The sequence below is a fragment of the Anopheles gambiae genome, chromosome 2 (assembly GCF_943734735.2).
Source record: "Anopheles gambiae chromosome 2, idAnoGambNW_F1_1, whole genome shotgun sequence".
Classification (NCBI taxonomy): Eukaryota; Metazoa; Arthropoda; class Insecta; order Diptera; family Culicidae; genus Anopheles; species Anopheles gambiae.
In genome coordinates, this window is record NC_064601.1 from 104407679 (window position 1) to 104434580 (window position 26902).

Consider the following 26902-nt stretch of genomic DNA (forward strand, 5'->3'; position numbering starts at 1 on the left):
GCAATAACTCTGTGGATATAAAAATAATCCCAGAAAAGGGGGGTTTGAGGGATGAGAAAAACAAAACGTTGGAAAGAAAAAATGTAAAACGTGTACTTCAAAAGCACAGTACAGCCAGAATCTCGTTGGCAAAAATTTAGAGGGGAAGTGAAATGGGCCCAGCAAAGCGGTAAACGGAGAGCTTTATTCGAATTGCACGAGGCTTACACTAAAGAAGAACGCTGAAAATGTTTTTTTTTTTATTTCATGTTTGCACCGAATGTTGGTTCGCTCGCCAAAAAGAGAGACACATAAACAAAAGAAAACTACAGTTAATTGGATGATACAAATTGCCCGGTACAGTGCGCGCAAGTGTTTTTTTGTTTTTTTACTTTTTATTATCATAGCAAACACAACCGGCAGAAGGGTGGAGGAGCAAACCGTATATCCATCAACGAGATGAGCCACATTTATCAAAAAAGTAGGCTAAAATGGTGCCGTAATGGCGAAGAGTTGTGAAAGGTGTGCCCCGCCGTGTTTGGAGTTACGTATCCACTGGATGAGGATGATAACAGAGATCCAGAACTCAACGGATTGCAGCAGAACGGTAGACGAAAGGGTTTGGATACACTACACAAACACAAAGCATGTACACCCACACGTAGCCACGCGACTAAACTACTACTATCTGACAGCTGTCATAAAGTTTGCCTCCACGTGCCGAACACTAACGATCGTCATGTACACACACACACATACAATCCGCAAAAAATCTTACATGATTTCACTGCTGAGCGCCTGTCTTGAACCGGAATGAATATGTCCACGCACCACGCCCCGTAACGGAAGGATATTTTCCCCCAACAAACGGGAGGAAAATCGAGAAATGAAAAACGAAAAAAAATGGTTTCGTTTTTTGGATTAAACTTCGATCGATTCGAAAAGCGCAATGCGTAGCGATAAATGGGAAACCCAGCCAAAAACCGCGGGTTACGTTACACGCGCGTCGCGTTGCGCCAATCGTCGGAACTACACTAGCGTGCCCGAGCGCACCGGTATGGCGTTTAACCCTGGCGCATTCGTTCGCGAAGCAAACGCGATTCACCCCAATCCAATCTACCCTCACCACAGCTCCCTCCCCACTCCCTTCCCTTGCGCATCTACGCGGCCGCGACAGTACTGATGATGCGGTGTGATTAAATATACCCAACCCTCGCGCACAACCACACGCACATCTATCGCACCCCTTGAACCACAAACTCTACCACCCGCCCGGTGGGCCGGCTCATAGACCTGCTGATATGTGTGTTCCCCTGAGTGTGTGTGTGTGTGTGTTTTTTTTTTGTTTCGTGCGCATCTTGCGCGCACACCGAAACGCACACCGTTTTGCGCGAGGCGTTAAGTGGGGGCCTCGCCGATTGTTTCTTTTATTTTTTGTAGCCCATTCTACACACACACACACAGAGGTGTGTAAGTATGTGAGTCTGTGTGGTTGATTACACGATGTTACCCCCGTCCAACTCCCGGCCGGACTCATTACGAAACCGCGGCGACCGCGCGCGCGACAACGCGTTACGTTGTCGAACCGATCCTTCTTCAAGCCGGCTTCTTCCAATTCATTCATGCCGAAAGTTTGCAGTACGCCCTAGTGCGCCCCTCCATCGAAATCCCTCCTGCGTATTCTCGAGCTTTCGTGAGATGATCATCATCTTCATCATCAAGGCCACAGCCCGCAAGCGCCACAGACAAACGCTCCCGCCGCTATCAACTGAGCTACCGTGTGCGCACTGATAATGCGTAACCTTTAAGCCCTGGGCCGCACCGTGCTGCCGCCGAGGCAGAGATGGTAAAATTAAGTTTTAATTGTTTCTCCCGCTTGCCTAATACACCGCTAATTTATGTGCCGACTGAGGTGAGGTTTATTGAATTGGAATTGGAACCATTAAAATAGAGCTTGCTGGAGGTTGAGGGTTTCGGACGCCATTAAAACCATATCTCCCCCGAAGTACAGCAGTGCTAGTGAGATAAGCAAATGTGTGTCGGAAATGTGCTCACTGGCAAGAAATTGGTGGAATTTCAGCCCTGATAACGACTAGTTACACTTCCGGGTTGACAGATATCGCCCCGCTGGAGAAGGGACTAAAAGAATGCTACCGAGCAGGAACATACCATTTTTAGTTCCAACTATAATCGCGCCCGTCGTCCGAAAAACCGAGTCTCCCTATCTGCTAGAAAGGAACTGGCACGATGCACGACAGTGCGGCATGTGTTTTTCGGCGAGGGTTCTCGTTATCACCACGACGCTACATTTGCGATAGCGAGCCCTCGGTACTACTATCACACAGACACAACCCAATCCCAGCCACACAGGAGAGGGGGGGGGGGAGAGTCGTCGGAAATCTGAACTCACTAAAACAGAACCTGTGTGCGATAGCGCGATAAGATATGCCCGTAAACGCTAGTGTGACATCGAGTGTGAGTGTGTCAATTTTCACAAGCTGCGCCCCGCGTGCACTTCCAACACGCTCCGTGCCTGAGACGGACAGACAGGCAGATCGTCGGCAGAGAGAAGCTGCCTTCATCCATTCTGGTGGTAACCTTCTAATTACGATCGTTCCTCGTTTGCGGATTTCGTCCGTACAGCTTCACATACAAGACGCTTACAGAGTATTAGCGTGAAAGCAGGAATGTGAGTGCGCGTGGCACGTTTTGAGCCGTCTGTAGATCGCACAACGAGATACGATCAGACGATTATCGTGCCAACGCCAACGTCGGATCGGAGAGCCGAACTGCAGCTGATGATCTGGGAAAGAGAGGGAGCAAGAGAAAGAAGAGCAGGAAAGGGAATTCAATTAGTAAATTGCTTCTGAATGTTCAAACGATTAGTAGTACAGCATGAGGGCTATCTAATCAACGATGTATGCTATGCAGACGGCCGATAGAAACTCTCTAATTGGATATATCCACGGTCTAGAGCTACCCCATGCTGTCATTCCTGATGTGCAACTGATCTCGAGGCACTTGGGAAAAAAAGCCAATCTAGCCACCTAGATCTTCTCACGCTGGAGATCTCCATGCAACTGCCCGGTAGCTAACATTCATCAAGTATCGTCTGTCCGTCGTTCAGATTAGAGCGAACCGTCGTCTTAGATGTGTACTGATTGTTTTGATTGAATCATTCGCAAAATTTCTGCACACAGCTCCCTATCTCCAGGGTGTGGTCATTGCGCCCAAATGTCAACCAACTGTCATTCTGCTGGTCCGAAAGTTTACCAACTGAACCGTTACCGTCAGCAGGGACATCGCATTTCTCGGAAACTGAACCTTACTTTGTCCATTCCACTCCTGTTATCAAGATACCGAAAGGCAAACAGTGAAACACATCGTCGGCTCCCCCCTTTGCGATCCCCAAAATTCTGTCTCGTACCAACGTGTGTCAGTGCAAACTACGCACTATGTACAAGGCTCCTCTGTTTCGTATTTCCAATGAGTTCACCCTGTTGGGCAAAGAATAAACACGCCAATGTTTGCATTACATAGTACACTACCACTGATACTGTCGACGGGTGCCGGGTGCGTGAATGTACACACGCCACAGCAAAACTGATAATGATTTTAGCTGCACTGCAGTAAACAAAATTGAAGGAAATAACCGATACCGGACATGATGTAGGGAAAACAAAATCATAGAATGTAGTTAACATACTTCTGACTCATTGCTGTGATGCATTCAGTTAATGAGAAAAATCGTAACTTCTCATTTGTTGTCATTCTGCAAAAAATTGATTGCAATAATTTAGAATTGTTATTCTGCCTTCATTCCATTGCCAATATGTCGCGATGATAAAGACAAAACAAAAAAAGTGACAATGAAGAGCTCCTCCTTCTCGGTCGAGCTGGCGAACGCACGTCCCATAAATATGCAAAACGACAGCCCATACCCGAAACGACAATATGCACTCAGTGCGCTCGCTGGTGTCACTGTCGCCGGTAGGCCCATACCCGACGATTGCCTTCCTGCGCTGACAGCTAAATTGTTTAATAATACTTGTCCAATCTCAGGTCCACCGAGTACGCTGGTGCGAGACAAATAAATTGACTTGCCAGCGCACTCCTCCTCGACCGTGCGTCATCGCAAAAGCCCAAACCAAGTACAATTCTGGAACGCCTTCGCATCTAGAAAGCGCTAGACACAATGCCCGACAAAAAAAACACAGATCTTCTGGAGGCCACGAGCCGGTTGAAGGCGGTCGGTGTTGTGTGACTCAAGGAGACGGAGCTAGACACATTGGTCGGTTTACGACGGGGCGTTATCCTTGCTCTGTGTGTCCCAAAACTGAAGAACCGACGACGTCCGGCGGGGTAAGTTCATGTGCCAAAGCTACCCTTGAACTACAACGCGCCTACGGGAGGAACATTCTTGACTTCGCCGCAGTTGCACCGCACCACACACTCATGGTGAAGATCAGGACAAACAAGAAGATTCCGATTCAATTCAAGCTCTCTCTCTCTCTCACACACACACACATACACACATACGTACACGTATGGTAAATAAGTGAATACGAAAGGAAGTACACTGCGATACTGCGAGGACAGACAGTTCAATTCACCAATTGACAGTCAATACGAAACGCCGGGACGGACAATTTGCCAAACGGGTGCTCTCGGCTCAAGAGCTAAATAAATTCACTTGCGATGCGTTGGAACAGTAGAGCGAGATGATCCGTTTTGCTCCTACCGCACTATAGTGCGGTGTGATCTTCAAGCTCCATTTGCTGCTACGTAGCTGACATTTACAAACGGTTCGATTATTGACCGTCGCAAATTTGATTTACAGATCGCTGCTGGGTGGTTGCTGTGCAAATGTCGTCCGATCGAACGGAAGTGATAGGTGGAAGGAGTTTAGGTTATTCGAGCCCAGTCAATCGGGTCATTGTGACGGTAACATCGAAGTATGTGCTTGTCGATGGCGGTGCCTATTTTCATACAATAAATATAACATTGTTGCTATTTTCGAATCAGCGATCGGTGCTCGATTCATCGTGCTAATTGCTACCACCATTGAGACAACACACCATACAAATTGAAGTTATTCCCCTGCAAAGCTAACCGCAGCTAACGTTGGCAAACACTCGTGGCAAAATTAATTAGTTTGCTCTAGCCAATTTTATCACCTTCTAAAGGCAAACATGGGCTAGATTAAAGAACCTACCCCGAACAAAGCTTAAATAACATGCAAATGGTCCAATACAAGCTTTGCTACAAAGTATTCATGGTCTTCTTTTGTGTGCATGATTCTTGTTGATATCATAAAAATTGAGTATTTTGCTTTATTAATATTTTTCTGAAGTAAACATGACGCGAACCCACTGATAACAAACCAGTACCCCATACCGAATGACCAAAAAAGGACAATTCGCTGTTGGTTGTTCACTGTGCCGATCCCCACCGGCACGAAACATGATAATCACTTCCGAAAACGGACAACGCTAGCGTGTAGCAAAAGTAATGCGATGTCGGAGCCTTTGATAGAACGCGGTCAAGGTATAGCGGGGGTTTTCCAGAAGAATTCGTGACCATTTGATTAAGATCCCATAGCGTCACATTGACAGTCGATCATGCGTGATCGATGTCCGGACGTCCGGAAACAGCACTCCAAAGCCAATCCATGCGTGGGTTTGTGTGTCTATCCTACAACCAGTAGATAGAGCCATTGGTGCAGTCAACGCGTAATTGGAGCAATTATTTACGGCACAATTCTACAAAAGGGTCTGACCGGGTTTGGTTCGCGATCGTCACCACCGCCGATGCGCATTCGATCCCATTTCAATGGGCTGTGGCAGTGTTCTGATTTGGTTGCGTGCCGATCGGACACGCATCATTATGATGCGTTCCACAGCTAGGGAGGCCAGCGCAGCAAACAAACGATCACCATGTCAAAGCGATAGTGCAATGGCAAATTTATGTTGCAATCGGCCCAGCGACCTATTGTCGGTACGGGGCAGCAGCGTAATTGTAGGACACGCTAGTGTAACAGTGATAATGGCGTGGAATGCACTTCGAAAGGTGATGACATGCGCTGGACGCTTTATGTACACAAGCTGTTACTAAAAATACACGCTATCGGATCAACCACCAAGCTTTTGCACAAAACCAAATAATAACAAACCAATTCCCAATATGCTCAGACCAGCCAAACCAAACCGATGACCAATCGTTACATTTACATTCACAAAAAAATTGCGCACCCGTCACTAACCGTTCCTTATTAAATAATCAGCACCCAGTTCCGCACTGGTGGGATCGCGTGATCGCGATTGCACTCCTCCCAACACGACGAACAAAAAATTGCCCCGGTGCCTCACTGGCTGCGTTTGGCATACGTTCAGAGCTTCCCCGTTTCGGCCCTCTTTTTCGTAATGTCATCACTTTCCAAGCAATCGGCAAATGTGCCGATAACTTTTTTCGATTTTCAACTAAAGAGAGTAAAAAAGTACTCAAGCTCAACAAAGAGCAGTATAAAGTAAAACCAACACCCGTCCAGGGCTTTGACCGACGGACCGGTGGCAGAAAGGAGGGCGGCAATCAAAAGGGGATGGAAATCGTAACGATCCGGTTCTGTTTTATGAGCCGGCAATGTTTGGGACCAAAAAAAGCGTTGCCCCTTTACAAGCGGTTATTTTTGTTTGTTCCATTTTCCCAAATTTTGAGTTTACTTTTCGTCACTGTACTTATGGTACACATTCACTTGGAAGATGCACTTTTATACTTGAAACCCTTCTTTTGGTAACCAACACACTTTCAATGGGTGTTTTAAATTTTATTCGATTGCAAAACGTGTTGATGGATTCGGGGACTGTAACCGATTTCTATTGGAGCTGAAATAAATCTCAACACGGTGTTCTTTGTTGCTCACTCAAGAGAACGTTTGACGACCCATTGACCCCTGCCCGAAATTGACTTTCGGTCGTAATCGAAACAAGCACTCTTCTCAACATCCGCCCAAAGCCACTCGCCCATTGCGACACGAAACCACTGCGATTAAGCGATCCAACAGTGTGAATCACAGTCTCTCATCCCCCCACGTCAATGACAACTTCGCACGTGTTGGCTCTAGGCATTGTTGTCCAATTAGCGAAACACAATCAACTTAATACCCACCCCATGCGGGGCACACAATTAGAACACACTTACCGCACTAAAAGCTAGCGCGTGCTCTCATCCCTCGACATCGGCGATTGGCCCGGGACGGTCGGTTGGAGATGATTTTCCGCCCCATCGATCTTACTCCATTTCAGGGGTGGACATCTACGCGTCACGGTACTGCCCACAAGTCCCCACCCCCCAACACCCAAACCGACTTATGAGAGGTTCTTGCGGCAAGATCTTCGAATCTGCACTGATATACACGCTCCCAGTGAAGACACTCAAATTGCACTCCGTCTTTTACGAGGCAAGGTTCGTTCCATTTCGTTTGCGCCCCAAACCGCAGACACTTCTAGCTGGTAATGGAATCTGGTCAGCTGCTTTCCCACCATTACTGCCGGCATTTGGGTTTTGATCCAAATGGAGATTCCATGTCCGCTGTCTCGCAGATGCATCACGCCGACCAAAACATGGGTCACTTTCACACAGTCACACATAGCGACTAGTTGCTTCTGTTTTACGGGCTGAGAGGACACCAAAACGCGGGAAATGTAAAGTGAGTGAGGGTACTTGAGACATTTTGGATGTAAAATTACAACACACGCTTGGCGGTTGAGATGCCGCCTTTGTTTGCATTCAATAGACAAGTTGGGAGGTTCCATTGCATTGTTGTGACCTAAATTAATTAAAACTTTCATTGTAAATGCATCTATTAGTTATTTAATTTTCTTCATCAACTTCTTCGAGTGTATGCTTCATTCACAGGCACGCACTCGGCTTAACCTGCCCACTAAAGAATGTCAACAATTCTGTCCAATTCTTAACATTCCAATGAACGAACACGACAAAACGCATTCTCGCCTTCGCCAAGTGTTCTGCATAATTTTCCCATACCGCTTGGCCTGCTAACGTATGAGAATGATTTGTTTTGATAGTTCAGCCGCTTTCCACACTTGGCTCATTAAAATCCCTCCGGGAGGGGAGAGAAATGTCCCCGAGAACAAAATAGCACCCGAATCAAATGGATCTACCCCCGGGAGCCACATAACGATAACGATTGCATGTTTCGAGCAGTTTGAATGGCATGGCCATGACTCCAGCGTTGCAGTCTGTCCAAGAGCGGCGTGCGAGTGTCGAAAAGGCATTCAAAAGTTATAATCCAATTAAATCGGGTGACTAATTTTAATCGCCCTAAATCACACTAACCCCTTGTCGGCAGCCGTAGCCATCGAAGCAGCTTCTAAGCAGCGAGATCTTCTTGGCCAGACAACTGGTAGAAGTGACGCCCGATTTTACGGACCATCGGGGGAGCAACTCCCGCTGATGACGCCGAAAGCGCAACCTCGGTAACTTCGAACGAATCCGATCCTAACGGTCATCGCGTCGGCTCGCTCTGTTTCATGTTTTAATCCGTCCGATAATTAATTCAATCATTTGACCCTGAGCTGTGAGAAGTGCGGGTGCGGTGCACGTGTTTTTTGTCCAACCTTCAGGGAGGCAGGGTTTCACTTCTAGGAATCGTTTAATCGCCTCACCAACCTATCGAAGAGGCGATAGGTTTCGAGTGACGCGCAACTGTACAATGTATATGCATTCAAACGGGTTTGTGTCGGCACGGCCGAAACATTCCAAGATTCCAATTCTCCCGAGGGATGTCCGCATCTCATGTTGCGCTCTCGGGTAAAACAAATAACCCGTACTCCCGGTGGCACTACACTAACCGGGAAACCATCCGGGCAGGCCAGGCAACGTCAACAAGTCCGTCCCCGAACGTCTGTTTCACAGAAGCAAGGCAGGAATAACCCGCCCAACAAGGGGCCGATAAAAAAAAAACACAGTCCGGGTCCTTAAGGGGCCCCTTATCCTTTCACGGCTTCGTTTCCTATGCTCTCTTCTAAAACAGACCCGGATTTTACGTATCGAGTTCGGGCCAAGTGAGAACTAAAGCTGAAAGCCCCGACCGACCGCTACCCCGGACAGCATCTTTTACTGCAACTCCAAGCCATTAATGACCACATGTTGCACAGTCGTTCGCTTCTCGGTGTAGCGCAGGCAGCATGACGACTACGACGACGATCCTCTGCCTGTGTTAGCATAAACTTATCATCACCATTACCATACACCCCGGCCGATATCGCATCCATCGACCAACAACCGGTCTTCCGGAACAAACGCTGCACCGCACAGATTGCATTTTTCCCTTTTTTTTTTTTGCTTTCCTGCATCGTCTGGCAGAACCTACGGGATTTTCTGAACGCAACACCAACGCCAACAGGCACCACGCAATCACTTCTCATCGCCGCACAAATAGGTCGGTCGGTAGTTCTGCGACAGATTGCCGGTCATGGTCGCTCGAGCATGCAGAGCCAGCCGGAACCGCTCCACGACCAACGGGGACAAGGCAAACCCGCAAACACAAATTGATTCGGAGCCACGGAAGCAACGGAACGGGAGTGGGAAAGCAAATAAGCGCTAACCTTAAAAATTCACCACACCAACGATCCCTTCTCAGGGAGCAAAACTGGGATGATGCGTGTGGCGATTGTGGGACGATTGAAAAATCTGCTGGCCATAAATTAGACATGAGAACCGAACCGACTCGTCAAATTTGCATCTTCCGGCTTAGCGCTTGGGATCGGTACGGTACTTTTTCGTCTGTCAATGATGCTTCAAGCTGTCACCGGGATGGCACCATCACTGATCTCTGTTTCCAGCGATCACACCATAGAGAGGATGATGTCTTGATCCGCTCCCGAGCGGTACGAACTAGGTTAGGAAATAATCTTTACTTCCGATCGAAACGAAAAAAAATCCTCTATTTATAGCCAAACATCGACTAATCGTATGCCGTCCTTCTAAAGCCTTCTTAAAAGTAGCTCACAAAAAAACTCCTTACCGCGACCTTTTGCCGGGGACCATAAATTAACCACACAGGACACTAATCCATCCATAATGCTGCCCGCTCCAATCGAAAACGCAACCAACGCTGACCTTAAGACACGCCCCGTGCACGAAACGCGAAAGGGTTACTCCGAAATGACTCTGAAACTCTGAAAACGCCTTTAGTAAAATGACAACTCGGCAACTGCACATTAAACCCCATCGTAATGGGTAGCCGGCGTACATTTTAGTTTAATTTTTTAATTTGCTCCGGTTTTTCTCTCTCTCTCTCTCTGTCTCTTCTCGATCGAAGGAGGGAAAGTTCGTTAAATCTTTGGTGCTTCGAAGCACTTCAGAGGAAAAAAAACGCATTACCTTGAACATTGTTGCGGCACCTCTTTTTATGCAACCGTTGCAGGCCACTCATTACGCTCGATGCAACTCTTAGCTGACTGAACTGGATTTGGTGGAGTAGTAGTCGGCCGCTGCCTTTGCCGAATGCCGGCAGTGAGCTTTCTGTTGCTTGCTCGCACCGTCGTCGACACACCGTCTGTTTGGGGCTTTCCATGGTGATGCAGAGCCGCCCGGGTGCAATAAAAGAGATGGGAGTGGGAGCCTGCCCGACCACTGAATGACATCAGGTGAGCGATCGTACGATCTTTCCGTTTGGTTCAGTGGTGGACGTAATCATGAATGGTGCGTTTGCGTTCCACTGCCAAGGTACGCATTGCGTTGGGTTAAACCAGTCAGTTGACTATCTACAGTAGCAGGGTAGGTTGAACAGTTTGTGGAATAAACGTAGCATTATTCCCATAACTTAAAGGTACATGGCTAAAAGGGTGTCTTTAATGTCTTATTTGCTGTTACTTATTTGTTAAGGCACATTGATCTAAATCAGACTTCAAAACCGAGAACTCCAGAAGTTTCACTCCCCCCCGCTGATAAATACAGGTTTTTCATCAGCTGGATAGTCTGAATAGGATGGACAGTCTTATTTGGCTGAACATCTCGCGCAACCATCGGAATCGTGGCACGATCTTCAGGCACGATCGCTACGAAGTGGCAGACCACAGGGACCGAATCCAGCCCCGAATTGGTCATCAACCGGTTATGCGAAAGCTTCGACCGTCCAGTGATTCATCAGTTTTGTTCGCTTACAAGAAACATCGATGCCGATGTTTGTAAAGCGCACCTGGTTTGGGTTTTTTTTTCTCGGGGACCTAAAAACTCCAAATTGCCGTAGAAAGATTTGTACCAACACATCAACAACACAGCGAGCAAATCATGAAGGTCAAAAATAGGGGGAAATATCAAACGTATTGCTTTACAGTGAGTCCGACAACATCGTTAGTTCCTTCTGTCGGACCTTGACCATGGCCGCGAATGTGAACAACGAAACTCCCACACAATTTAATCCAAGAGTTTTGTTTGCTGATGCAGAAGTTCTGATATATTTCCTTAACACATTTACGATCTTTCTCAAACAGCGATCATCTGCCATCTTCCCAGCATCGTTCGACACTGATCTTCGACACTGGCTAACCAATGCATAAGGGTTGCGTGTAAGTGAGTGTTACCTTAGCACTCGGTGCTCTCGAGGTCACCGATTACCTTCACTCATTACCATGCTACAAAGCCATGCACCGACGACTGCAGTAACTGCAGTTTCCCTGTGCAAAGCCAACCATTGCATAACCTAATCAGGTGTCTGTGTGTGTGTGTGCGTGAGTGTGCAAACGTGCCTGCCACTAGCGATTTTCTACACCTCAAGGCGCCGGAGTACAGATAATCCGCACACGGCGCGGCACGTAAGCCAGCCTCCGATGGACGCTTCTGGGCACCTCCACTTTAAGTACACGCACGCGTCCACTCCAAAAAGGGGCACCCGCTGTTGCAATATTGACCACTCGAGCGTGCAACAAGAGAGATTTAATTAAAGTGTTTGAAATTTGTGTCTGTGTGTGTCTGTTGGGATGATCTATTTGTTCGGGAAGTGAGTACGGGATATACCGTCCGTCACAGTCGATGTATTTTAACCACCGACGCTAATTTTGTCCACCGTTGTTTTCCGGATGCCCCAAACCGTGCCACATTGAGCTGTCTGTCACGCGTCGCAGTACATTTCGAGTTGCACTTAAAATTGTTCAGCACTTGTAGCACTTGTCAACGGGGAAACGGTGCAAAATACCAATTCCAAACCGCGGTGTTTCGCGGTGTTTGGTGTGCGAAACAAATAGTACAAGGCGTTAAAGCACAACAAGCGGCTGGGGATGCGTTTACTTTTGGAATTGACTTTCGAATAAATAACGATACTTCATCACCTTCATCAGGTTCAGTGTAATGTGTTTGTTTTATGTGTAGCGAGAATTATGTAACTATTGCCTTTGCTCGATGAGGAGTCTTACTTGATGCTACAATGATCCGAAAAATGTAGTAAAATTCTCTCTATTTGAACATTCAAAATATATTCTTATTTACTACTCATATTTCAATCGCGTTTGCTAACCCCTGTCTTTTCGCAGAACAAATTTTATCTGCAGCAGCTCCAACCTTAACGCCACATACACATTGCATCTCATTTGTAAAGCCTCGTGCACATCTCAGCAGCACATCGCATGGTTACTGCCACCGATGCTGCATTGTTCGCTGCGCATTCATTTGCATATTTTGACTTCAAAATTCTTGTCTATGTTTTATGCTGCTGCATCATTAGCTCCGCGGGATGATAACTCACATGGGAGAGTTATGGCCCGTTTCGAGGTGAACTCAACACGGCGCTATGGTGGGCGCAGAGTTTTGCAAATGTCAAGGTGCGTACAACGTGCCACGAACCACGCTCATTCGAATTTATCTTCGACATCCCACCCGAACGGCAAACGCAAAGTGGGAAAAGGTCGCAAAAGCGTTTTCTCTCCAAAACACATCATGGTTTATTGTGGTGCTGCAAGAGAAGGTAAAACTGTCAAACTTGTTACACCTTGTAGCACTTAACGAATGGATAATAAAACATACAGTACATTTCCCACACTTTCAGTGCAATGAGCAAAACATCGTACATAGTCTTTCTTTTCTCGCCCTTTTTTTGGTAATTTATCTAATCTTTTTTCACTCACTTCACGCCATTCTCAATCGATCATAGTACTTCCATAGCTCTTTGCCTGAACCGAGGGGAATCCAGACAGCCAGACAAAGATAAAGAGCTCCACTTTCCCAGTATGTCTTGACTGAGGTGGACAAGACAAACAATTGTAGGTTTTGCCCTTTCCTTGTCCTTCAACCTACTCCAAACATGGGAGAGGCAGTACATCACCAAAACCTACACCATTGCCGAAGAACCGCAAACATAAACGCTGTCAACAGATCATCGTGATCACAACACCCTTTTCCCTAGCCCCGAAATAGTTTAAAAAGGTAAATGGTACAACACAGGCGACAGCACTGTTTCGAGTATCAGCCATTACGGGATCTTGTGTTTTGATGTTTGAAGTGTTGTACATTGTGTCGTCTGTGCAAAGAAATATGTCACGCCGATCTCCTGGGAGCCTGACCTGTAGATCTTTCCATTACTCCACACAGAGACACGGAGGGAACACAACTTCAACATCCCTCAAGACAGGTGGTCTACGATTCACAGTCCCAAGGAACACCCCTCATTTGCCCGAAAGGTGAACAGAACAGTGTACCGAACAGTGGACTTAATTGAGACGTCCTAAGACCTACCGGACAGTATCAGCGACCCCTGGGCTTCACGGTTGTTCGTGATGATGATGAAGATGCTGATGGGCAACTGGCTTAAAAGACCTAAAACCCCCCTTTCATCCAGATAGGTGATCGTTTGCACCGCGTTGGCGGTCCAGTTTCATGTCTTTCGTTGAACGTAGAAACTGAGCTTCTTAAGCTGATGCACGTTCGATAATACTAGTGACGAGAGACGAAGAAACGACAGCCCCCCAAAAACAGATTATCGCCTCTAGTATTTATTTTTTCCCTTCCCTACCGATTGAATGCTCCAAAGATATGAAAGATAATGGAAAATGTACATCTTTAAACCCACAAACATACAATTTTAAGCGTGGAATTGAGTTGAAAAATGGTTCGATCGTTACCGTCCCTTCCATGCGCACTATCGACGCCGACTCTGGGAGCAACTTTCAAGAGTCTTTCCCCATCTTGGATAACTTTATGCTCCATTTCCGCTTCCCAAAGCAAGGTTTTTTTTTACTGCCACTTTCCTCATCAATGACGCTGATGTAGGTTCTCCCCTTCCTTGTCGGATCAATTCCCCGCTCCAACTCCGGAGACATCCCCTTTTTCCGCTGAGTGCTGATAGAGTAATGGATGTCTTTCGTTTATAGCCACCGGGAAAGGTGTGGTTCCTGTGAGCGATGCAGAAGATTTGCCTTTCTTTGCTTTCCGATGGCGTTTTTTTATTACAAGCTACACTTTGTGCATAAAAACTACCCAAAGCGACGAGAAACGATTCAGAAGGGGCGCCCTCGGAAGCATCTTAAAGGAAGAAAAAACACTAAACACGCGAAGACAACACTCCATTGTTGGAAGTCAATTGGAAATTGTCTATCTACGGGTGTACGGAGCCAAAACACAAATACACGGGCGACGAAAATGACACGAGACGACGGGACAAACCGTTTTCAACCGGTAGCAGCCACCCGGTTGGAGAACCTTACCGTTTTTTTTTTGTCCCCCACCCGCTTGATGTCCCGTTCCGCGCTCGCGCCATGCCGGCTATGGAACGGGGAACATGTGTTCGGTGATAATAAAACAATTTAATTGCCTTGTTTTGTCTCTTCCATTCGAACGGCTGCCAGACACGGGTGGTTTTAATAGGAGACAATCAACGGAGGTTTGTGGGCCAAGCAACAGGTACGTTGCGTTGCGGAACAAACGAGGTGATAGGTTTACCTATTGCAGCTCGTTATGGTTATAATCATGCACTCGCCTGGGTTGTAAACGAGTGAGACTTTAAATCACAAACCGCATAGACTCCAAGTTTAAGGTTTGTTTCGAACAACTGTTACTGAAATGATTATCTTACTCTGTGCTCATAAACTAACTTTGCTACACCTTCAATCAATCATTCCAGCTTGGTGATCCTTAAATTCTGAGATTGTACCAAATCTATCTTTCGTTTGACACAATCCAATTTCCCAAACACTCTTTCCACATTAGACTATCAGCACTAAAATCAGCAAGAAAGTGCAACATTTTTGGACATTTAAAGCTCAATCACATTACTACAGCTCTTTGCCATAGGTTAAGAGGCTTTTTTTACATGTTCTTTCACGGTACCGAATCTTCTGGAAGGTATTTTAGGACCAAATCAAGGGTTTCTCCGGTAACATTAATCATATCCATCTAAACAACATTGCACCACTTTTGTCTACTCGCTTCTCTATTCTGACACTATTTGATTTAAAGTACTCACACATCTCTTTTGTATACGTTGCGTTCATCTCTCTATTTTCGCCCTCAAATTTGGATCCAGGGCAACTCACCCTCTGCATGGGCTGATGCATTCATTGGCACCGTGTATTATGTTTCCACCACAATAAGTACCGCGCCGAAAGGAAACCAAAACAGTAGTAGTAGTCGCAGACTTCCCCACACCCAAGCAACACATCAAGAGGAGTCATCCAATTTCTGACTTTCTTTTGAACCGAAATTGAAATATTTCCAACACAATAATCCATGCTTCGGTGCATCGAGACGGAGAAAATTGATCGAACGCTTCAACCCATGCAACTGAGGACAAAAGGGCTGATGACTCCCCTCATCGTTTGGCGACACAAAAACATAATCCGTGCCGCTAAGCTTTTCTGTTGCTGTTCTGTGCTGGGGGCACTGCTCGTAAGCAACGCGGCTCGATCTGATTTGTTTGAAACCGGTCATAAATTAACGCGCCGAACGGAAGGCTTCTATGAAAGCCGGCTGGGTGGCAGCAGAGATAAACGCATGCTGAGAAGCTGGGATTGACCTGGTAGTAGTAGTAGAGCGTCGGCGGCATCAGGTTGTTCCAAACAGGGCAACCCTTCAAGAACCGACCGAAAACCTAGTCCCGCAGTATACAGGGAGAAAATAGATTTTTATGTCATCGCCATAAAGTTAACGATCTAAACTCCGGACCCTGAATCACCAAACAACACGTGCGTACAGCCTTGGATGTAAGATTCATTCATCTTGCTACCATTGGGGTCGGGTTTTTAATTGTACAGCAGTAAGGGTTGGACGCTATCGGTCCAGGAGTCTATACAAAGAGTAGCCGAAATCAGACACCGCATCTTGCAGAGCGGGAGGGACTGACGCGTAGCTCACACGATCCTCAATTTCCCTGTTTCTATGTGATGTTATCTTTTGACACTCAAAATGAACATACTGGAGCTGCGTATGATCAAAGTCGGGAGGCGTCACAGTGGTTGAATAACACTGAAAGAATGTGTGTTTAAGTAAAAATATGTAGTTCGCTGCCTAACTATCACAATAGGAGATCTCATGATTCTGCTTTACCACCATGCACTACTCAATATATTTTAACTGTAATATTCTTTACTTAATCCTCAAGAAAGATCGCAGAAGTCCTCCACGAGCGGTAGAGTGTACAGGGATTTGCGCAAACCTGTGCAACAAATTAATTGTCGATTTCCGCCAACTGGCTCTAACCTAAGCGTTCTGCTCGCTCATAACCCTTCGCCTCGAGCAACTCACCCCGGCCCTACAAAATGCGCTGCGTAAGGGGTAACACTATGACGAAACTCGACGAAGGCCTACGGCAAACCGACCGATCGTACGATTCACAGTCTAAACAAGGCATAGCTGGACGGTGGTGGTACCGACCACGCCACACCGGGTCTGCTCGCAAAACCTTGAGTTTTTTTAAACCCGTACCGCAAATGATCGCGCGAACTGTTCACGCTAATCAGTTCACATTACCCAGTGTGACGATGGTGATAAATGAGGCAGAAGGTGTTCTTACCTTGAATTACCGCTTCGCCCGTCTTGATTGAAAAGATCACCCAGTTTAGATCGTATTCTTACAGGCAAATTTGCGATCGTTCCAGCAAGACACAAGAGTAAAATGTACTTTGTTCCGCCTTCTACATTCTACGGTCTTTCAATTCAGCAGCAGATCTGAAAATAGATCCGGAAGATCTCGGAACACACCAGGGGACGGTAAGACCCTCCCCAGGCACCAAATTGCTGATTTATTTTTATTTATTTCGCAATTTTCTGTTTGTCCAATTCGTGTATGGCTACCATGTACTTAACTACGGTAGACTGCTTCTCGGTTTAAGGTAGCAGTGTTAGTGGTCTTGCCAGCGATCGTTCACACTTGCACCAAGACTAACTCCAGTGCCTAAAAGATATTCTTTCTACCAAATGGTGAACCTCCATCATCGCCGTCTTAGACTTCAAGAAAGCGTCATTCTTTACCGAATCGCTCAGGTATCTTGCTGGTTGATTCAACCTTTATTCTACCGGGCCCTGAGGGTAGAAGATAAATCTGCAAAAAATTAGCAACCTTTCCGAACCCACCAGGGGCACGGAAAGGTTTACAAATGTAGCTGATGTGAATCCCCGGCTGCTGCTATGAAGATTCATTCAAGAGGGAATCTCCGAGGGAATTAAAATTGCATACCTTCGAAACTAATTGGTGGTGGTCAGGGTAATGGTCCACAATCAGACGTTAGTCCGGTAAAATGGACGTAAAATTCCCCGTTTTGCATGTTTTTTTTTTTGTTTCTATTCCTGCAACTTGTAAATCCCGAGGCCAAATGTCAGGCACTACCGTGCAACCGTCCACTGATGCTTCGGTGACGTAAACTCCCACCACTACTACGGTCACACAGGTGTTCATGGTGTTGCTTTGAAACATTACCTTCTATGAGTGGACTGACGACTGCGGAAATGGACGGTGACGCACAATGACGCAGCGAGTTGATGGGGCAGCTACAGGTGAACTTTTGGAGTCATTTTACGAACGGGGGAACGAAATTCTACCAGTTCATCTCGTAGACTTCCCTTGACTATTCCTCAAAGGGTTAAGGGTTGTGTAATGGAAATCTTGAAGCGGCGCCCTACTACCACACTTTGCTCATCACCAAGGTACGGATTAGCACAGGGCGGTCAGTAATTAAGTGCACTGGAACAAGTTGAAGGTGACTGTGACGACAGACTGACGCCGGTTGGTAGGGTACACAATCAATCCGGTGGCATCTACAAAACAACACCGGTTCATTGTAAAAATATTCGCCGCAATGGCGGCACCAATGTAGTCCAATCAGCAATTCCCACCATTCTGGAAATTATCAACCGTTTGGACAAAAAGTCCCAGTTTCCATCAGCGGTTATCGTCGATGTTTGTGAGATGATGCAATGTTAGTAAGCAGACCCGAGGGCGTTATCATCAAACGGTTGCATTGATGCACTTTTCCCCGGGTTGAAGTTTCACGGCCCGGGCTTGGGCGACACAAACAATCTGTCATAAACAACCTACGGGAAGTGTGGCCACTTCATGGTGTCGCTCGCTGTACGGAATGCTTTTACCCCTGTGAACGGTGGCGGTGCGATATGTTCAATTTATGGCTTCCATTTACTTATCAACGGGATAGGGCTTCGATACGGGTTAAACATATGATATCGGTACATTTATTAATGGATGTTTGCGAGAAGTGTTATACGTGAAAGAATAACAAATTATCTTGTTTACGTATTGCATGCACATACATTTTTGCTCAAAATCCACTTGTTTACACAAAAGGATAAAATAAAATTTGTTTCATGTTTACTATCTGATGATATTTTTTTGGGAAAATATATTTCAATCACTATTAAAACTGTCTTTTGTAAAAACAATTTTTTTTCTAATGTACTACTTATATGCCTTTCTAAAATTGACGATGCTTGGGGCAAAAAATCAATTTTCATCCTCAAAATCTAAACCACTTACCAAACTACCTCTCAAACGCTTACTCTCCTTGTGTATGTGTTATCAATCAATGCACCTTAATAGAAAAAAGGTCTTATTATACTATTTACTTCATCACGAACGCTTTTTTCTTACTATCACGCGATCATCCCTACAAATTGTCTGAACTAACTTCCCAATAAAGAGCATTTTGCAGACACATCCCTCCTTCCCGGGGGGCTCCAAGTCCCGACCAAACAGGACCACCAGGTGTGCAGCAAGAATGGCGGCAAACTAGGCGCCTGCTGGCGTTTGCTAATTACACAACCACAAATCTCTGATACCATCGGCAGGAGCACACCCTCTCCTCTCCTTGCTACTGTCATCCAGAAGTCGAATCTTCAGCCTTCGTGACCTGATCGCGATATAGATTGGTTTCGCTCTTTGATCGACGCCACGAGAGCCACCGTGAAACAGAAACCAACAAAAAAACGCCGTCGCAGGGTTCGGTTCGTTTTTGGCAAGTCGCACGCTGTTCGATAGACACGCTATAATTGGAACGGCGTTTCTAGTGCGATCCGAAGTCCGAAGAAGAACGTCCACGAGGGCACGACAAAAGGAAGGGCACGTAGCGATGAAAGAACACCCAAAACATCCGACACACACACACATACAAACACAACTACACACAACCAGACAAATTATCACGCATTTCAAACTCCGGTGGCGTGGCCTTCGCTGTCGAACACTGACCGCGCGTAGCCTGGGTCAAACGCGAATTGAAGCCACGCCATGTCGCGCTCTGCAGCGATTTGAGCGCGAGCCGGCCGGCTCGAACGATCCTCTAATTTTGATCACTTTTGCCGCGCCGGTGCCATTGGTTCGTTGTGCCGTTTCGCAAAATCTCGACACGGAAACAAACCCCCTTGTGTACCTTCCCGGAAAACCTTCACCCGGATGTGGAAGAGCAAGGAGATGAACAGGTTGTATCTTTCTTGGTTGGAGGCGTTTTTGGAATTACGGTACAAGTATTTGCACCGAAATTAAGGGGTAATGTTTGCTTACTTTATCTGTAAATTAAATAAATGTTTACAGTGTTTTCATAAAATCGCAAACCAACTGTATTGTTTCCACAAGATTTACGGTCAAGGTAAATGCGGTACGGATGTTAAATGGTATGAAGCACAGGATGACGCAAACAACGCAACAACGGACAGTATTTTTTATATATTAACGCTACCCAAATAATGAACAGACAAGCTGTACGGATATTGAGATATTAAAGTTCGTATGGACGCTTACGAGAGAATGGTGTATGTACCTTCAACAATGACGTACTTAGTGATGGTTTAATGTAGCAGGAGTTGTACATGGAGTCTCCTGACGGCGTGTACATTGCTCATGTGCGTTTAATGTTGACTTCTTTAAAGCCTATGATCTTAAAAAAGCACAGAAATATCAACATTTGCTGTTGATAGATGTTGATAATATATTCTTAAATCATCTGATGTTGGATCTGCTTTTCAATACGATCTTTGCTGTTTGAGACTAATATCATTCTCATATTTCCCATGGTGGATAACAATGAATAACTTACATCTGTCCAAAAACACAGAGTTCCAAAACACTGTAACAGAATGCACTATTGTGTGTGGAAATGGGTTCCTCAATGAGTATACCATGATACAAAACTATACTGACCAGTATAAACAAATCTTAAATCTGTATCTGTACACTTGAGAGTAATTTAAGACTAATATAAGTCCTGGGAGTGTCAATCAGCGATAAGATCAAATCAGACAATTTACAGTAAAGTGAAGACAGTTAAGATTCTAAATATAGAGATAGTAAGATGAAACTATTTTTTTGTAGGAGTAGTTAGATAGTGTTTAAAGGTCCAAGCATTTGAACATCAATGTTAAAACCCGAATCAGTTGATGTCAAATTTTAAGTTATTTCATAGCGTTTTGCAAGATTTTTAGGCTTTCATTCCAGAATTTGCACTGTTACTTGAATACTTTTGAATCGATTCCACGTCTTTATAGTATAGTCTTTATTGCCAATACGAGATGTATCTCAGACTCTCAAATCAACTAAAAATGGTTTAAACAGAAGATCTATAAGATTTAGGGTAATGCACTTGTTAGCCTACGTATGATTTAATATTGCCGCTTCAAGCGGACCACATCTCAATGTGCACGACTATCTAACTCGACTTCTAACAAATAATGAAGTTACAATATTAGACTTATATTAAATTCCTTGCATCGAGTACTCAGTATCGACGCGAGGTTCACTATATAAAAAAACCCTTCTTCCTTTTTTCTCACAACCCCTCCCCCTATATCGATGTCGGCCTTCAAAAGAGGGAGTTTCTCTCTGTTTGCAACATTCGGACATTCCTGCCAGTCGTCTAGGTCTCGGCTGGGAAGACCAGCCCATACAAGCCGAAACATGTGAGCGAGAGTGCGTAGCATCCACCCCGTCTATCTCCGCGAAGTAATGCGTGCGTGTCACCACTCACCCGCTTACCCCGCTGTACAAATTCCATCCCCTCCCTCCCCTCCTTAACGCTTGGGTGGACGTAAAACGCGAAGTGAGTAAAAATAAACAACTATAATTAAATATTCACCTATGCCTTTGGTGGCCGATCGGTACCGTTCCTGCGTTCCTGCTGGCGCTCATACACACACACACACATACACAGAGATCCGTCTGGTTGGTACCGGTACCGAGGAGGGTACTGGCATCAGTGGTGCTTATCCGTCCATCCGTTACACGGTTACTTGCTTCCGTTATGGGCAAAAACGGGGTCGAACAGAAGACACAAACATGCCGCTTCCGTTCGGTCGTCGGTCACCGTTGGCAGTAGAACGCAGCATAACACGCAGCAGCTACATTTTCATCTCTCACCTTCAATTTGTCAACGAGATGTCTACGTGTGTGTTTGGGTGTGACTTGTACTAGAACTCTGTTGTATCAGTGTACCAGTGTACCCTTCGCTACTGGCGCTGAAGTTCGTGTTTGCTCAGGTTGCGTTGCTCTGTTTGCTGTCCTTCCGTGGCTGTATCAGGAGCCAATTTATGTTTTCCCAATTTCTCCGGTCAATTTTTCACACGCTCGTTACCCTTTTTCGCTCGATGCTGCCACCGCTTTGCTGGCCCTCTCTTCCCACGCATCCCACGTATCGAGTCAAACAGCACAAATAAACAAACAAAACCAACAAAACCACAGCAACAAAAACAGATTGAAAAATTCACCTCACCATAATTCACTCTCTGTGTTGGCCACTATTTTTACCGCCACCGGTTTGTGGGGATGGGTCGGTGTTTTTTTTTTCTTCTACTACCCAATTTTCGCGAATCTCACACATTCCTTGATGTCCGCCGTTTCGGCTACCCGGTTGGTTTGGGCAGTACACGAGCGCGTGTTGCTGGGGGAAATGTGAGCGTTTTTGTTGTTGTTGTTGTTGTGTTTGATCATTTTCCACTTCTCTGGCCCGCAAAAAATTGCAACGAGATTTGAGAAACTCATTCGCCAACTTCCCGAAAATGTTTGTTTGGGAAACCCCGTTCCACCCCAAGGCCCCGGTTCTATCTCTGGGGAAGCATTTTGCACAACCGCAACGTGTGTATGCGTTTTTTCACCTGAATTTTCTCATCACCGTCTGTTAGTTTTTTCGACGACATCAGACACCCGGACGGACCAAACACACAAGGAGCAAAAAAAATGCACCCACACACACACGCGCACATCCACAATCCACCCACTCATTGCAGAACTAGAATAAACACACCACCGCCGCCTGGCCACAGACACATGAAGGCACACTCACTATTTGCGGTTTGCGGGACCACGGTGCTGCTCCCCGGAATGCCTGGTGGAAACCGTGCCACCAGAGAAGATTCGCAGATACTGCAGCAAAAGAAAAACAGCAGCAGCAGCACCACCACCACCACCACCAACAGCACATTCGAATAGCCTACAACAGCAACACAAAAAAAACCGCAACACTTCGCTCTTTTGTTTATCATATTAATCCACAACCGTGCCCCGAATCGGTCCGGCCCAATCGGATGCTGGGAAAATTCATTTTCCAACCCGAACCGACCAAAGCGAGAAATTCGTGGAAACCGTTGGGATAAAGTGATGAAATTCGGCGCGCATTCAATTTGCACGATACATGGAATTTACAGGTTTTCATTTTTTTCTGTATGCTTGATTACGAGGTTAAATTTTGGCTTTAATTTGGCTGTCGTGTGTTTTTTTGTAAATAATTTTGAGAGTGATTTTCCTGCTAAAATCATTCTTTTTTCATTTTTTATTAGAATTTCTTCAAATTAAGAATCCAATCAAATTTTATTGATAGATGAATTTAAAAAAATAACAAAAGCCTCACGCTGCCAAAAACACTCGAATCCCTTCTATTGCGCACGGTTATGATCACAACTGATCACAACAACCACACGAGCTGTTGCGTTGTTGGCAGCGCTAGATGAAAAGAAAAGTGATATTTACACTCCCCTCAAATCCTGCTCCTAAATGGTTTGGGTTGGGTAGAAAAATGTCACCGCCACCATGGGCCAATGTGCTTGTGAGGGAACGATCCTCACTGTGAAGGTCACGATCATTAACGAAATAGAAGAGCAGCACAAAACAAACACGCTCGACGACGTTCACGGTGGATGCGAAAAACAAGATTTATTCATTTATTCTGTCCCACGTGTACGGCAAAATTAGCCGTCTGCGGACCGACGATCGTAGACGATCTTTAGTTTTTTGTCTTTCCAAAATTATACAAAAAGCTCACGATGGTGGTTAAGTTTTGTATTGTATTGGAAGGTTTCATCTTCCGGCTGGCCCTTTATTCACACGCATGGGTATGGGTCACGCCACGTAGACCCGCACTATACCTTAAAGGGTGGGAAATTAAATTTATAACACAAAAATACACACACGGCCACAAACATTGAGACAATAGAGCGGTTAGCAGCACACGTACAGATATAGACACGACACGAGGTTAATATATTTGTTTTTGCTTAGTTCGCTTCCGTCCACTTGTCCCTCACAACATCCCTTATGCTTGAGGGTTTTTTTCGCTACAAAAACACCCGAAAACTATGAATAAAACAAACACACATCGACCGAATTCGACCAACGGAAACACTGTGTAAATTATTTACGCCAAAAAAAACAACAACATCAAGGCACCACGGTATTACCCTACGAAACCATCCCGCGCCGTGCGTGTACGTGTAATTGGTAATTGCTTTGCACGACTATGCTTTCTTGGGTGGTTTCCTTCCCGAGCACGGGTACGAAACTCTCGACACCAACAACAAGTTGTTGCTCTCGACCAGCACCGAACGTAGCCGCCAAGCGTCACCAGACAAACAACCGCTCCGTTCGCCGTCCGTATGCACACTAGTTTTTCTGCTGACTGTGTTTCCACGCGGGAAGCTTTCGAGAACCAACCCGAAACGTGTGACGGATTGGGTGCGACCGAAAGTGTTGCGCAGCGCGCAAGCTTGCCCTAAACCCGATTGCAGTTGGCTTTTGAAGACATTTCTATGCTTTGATATTGATTCGTTGAAGAAGGTATTTTAAAATAGTATTTGATGTGAACTTGTTATTGATAAACTAACAACTAGGATTTTATTTTCTCAACGTTACTTTAATTAATTTGCTAGTAGAAATATATACAAGAGTGGGTTTAACAGTAACCTGTTTTGTACTGAAATTCACTATTCCAGCTCTTATGTAAAACTCTCATTCAACTTGTTCTTAACACATGACTTTACTATACAGTATTTTTAGTGCTTTTTGCGTCTTGCTGCTGCAAACATTTTCACCTTCGTTCTATTCCATTCCGTCATCTAGACACAAGACATCAACATTTGTGCACCCATATCGTCAACAAAATAAGCGGATCTCTGTATGATCTCTAAATGTCGCAATTGAACGAGACAACGGTAGATGCTGTAGCATCGTCTAACAGCATGGGATATAATGTGACCTTTCTCAGCGGTGACATACTAAAATTACATCTTTTTACATTCAGTACACGTTTGTTATGGTTAAATAATCTTGATCCAACAGATTTATTTTCAGCTCTTTTTTTAAAACAAAAGACCGAAATGATACGTTTTATTAAAACATGTCTCAGGACAAAACAAAGTATCTAATTTGTTTCAGCCATTTACAGTATAGATCACTTAAAAAAGGTAATAAATAATTCAATCCAGTCAATCAATTGCCAACCCTTTAAAAACAAAAGCATCAATTAAAGGATAGACAAAAAATACCTCCCAACTTAATGATTCACCCTATACACCCTCTCTTTTGTTTTCCTCTCTTTAATGAATGAACTTACGAGAGAGAAAGAGCGAGAGCGTGTGAGAGCGAGTGTGTGGGAGCAGTTGCATTTCGAATTTCGACTCATGCTCGACTGACTGCGAACGTCTCCCGATGCCGCCGATGCAACCAGACCAGCCTGCCAGACAGCCAGACTGGAAGGATATGCCCCCGGAAAAAAAAGAGACGGCGAGGCGAAGGTAATGTGGTGGGGGGGGGGGGGCATTCCATCCCCTGTTTGTAAGGGCATCGTCGCTGTCATTCTAGCCCAATTGGAGATAGTTATGTTTCGACCGTGGTAGCCGCTTTCTTTCCCTTCCTAGCGGTTCAGCGTTCAGGTGTGTTCAGCGTTCTTCATCTCGGGGCTTATGTTCTCTTTCACGTCTATTCACCTCTTGCAGACAGGTTGCTTTCGTTTTCCTTTACATTCTCCCTCCCGCAGGGCTCACTTTTTGCTCTGGTTTACCTTTTTTTTTTTGGTTTAATTTCTCTCTTTACGACCCTTTTTTCAGTTCAACCCCTTGACCGGTCTTGTGGAGTGGGAGAAATGCGTACGGGAGGGGGGAAACAAGTGGTCAGCAAATCCACCAGACAGAGCAGGTTTCGCGGTTGTTTTTTTCTATGTTTTGTTTTGTGTCTTCATGCGATCGTCCGACGGTATGAGCTCATTGCCCACCCTTGGGAGGAAATCTCGATTGACTCACACGTACCGCGAGGGGAGGCAATTTTTTATGAGCATTCGTTTTGTGTGTGTTAGGGTTATTTTTTATTTTGCGATCCAATTTCCTCACACCAGACGGGTGAAGGCTGAAGGCTATAAAGAGCTCACTGCGATGGAAAAAGGGGAAACCTTGTGGCTTCTCACATCATCATCATCATCATCATCGTCGTCATGATCATCACGCTATCTTTCGCGAGGCCTTCGCGTGTACGTAGGCCGCCTCCACTGCAGTCTGCACCGCGGGCGTCTATTTGATTGGCGCCCTCAAGCCCTTAGCCCTTTTGCCCGTGCAAACCCACCTGCGCTGGTGGTATACTGTACTGTAGCAAGCCGCCCTCCCACAAAAACGAGAGCAAACATACATTTGCAGCGCCTACCGCCCACCGTTGCCGTTTGCCGCAATAGGCTCCTAAACGGGAAGGCACAAAAGGGCCGTGGCGAAGGAGGAAGGTTCATTGGCACAGGTGGAAATAAAAATCAACAACAGCGGGGCTGCGATGTTTTGCGCGGCAGAAACAAAAAGTAATCCACGAATTTGTACATTAGTGGGTCACAGGATGTCAGTAGATAAATGAAAACAGCAACAACATAACAAGAGTAGTGCCATCAGCTAACAATAAAAAGGAATAAAACAACTGCCTACACAGTGTGCAGCGAAGCAGACAACACACACACACTGACAAAGACGGTGCACAAAATATTTAGTAGGGCGTAAGAAGCGACAGAGAGAGAAAACAAAGGATACACAACCCGTCGGGTCCTACCCTAAAAAGGGTTCCTCTCTTACCGCCTCACGGGTCTATCATACGGTTTTCCGAAACTACAAACTCGCTTTCCACGAACACACCTGCAGTGCCATTGGGCTCGGGTGAACTTTTCCGACCCAGTTTTCT

The 26902-nt window shown here is 45.7% G+C and overlaps 1 long non-coding RNA gene across 1 annotated transcript; it reads right to left on the reverse strand.

Moving 5' to 3' along the window:
* Positions 1-317: 317 nt before the first annotated feature.
* Positions 318-24413, reverse strand: LOC133391439 (uncharacterized). The gene is made up of 2 exons (XR_009764930.1): positions 24157-24413; positions 318-2782 (listed from the first exon to the last, which is right to left on the reverse strand). It is a non-coding gene; the product is annotated as an uncharacterized LOC133391439 (long non-coding RNA).
* Between the last annotated feature and the right edge of the window lie 2489 nt (positions 24414-26902).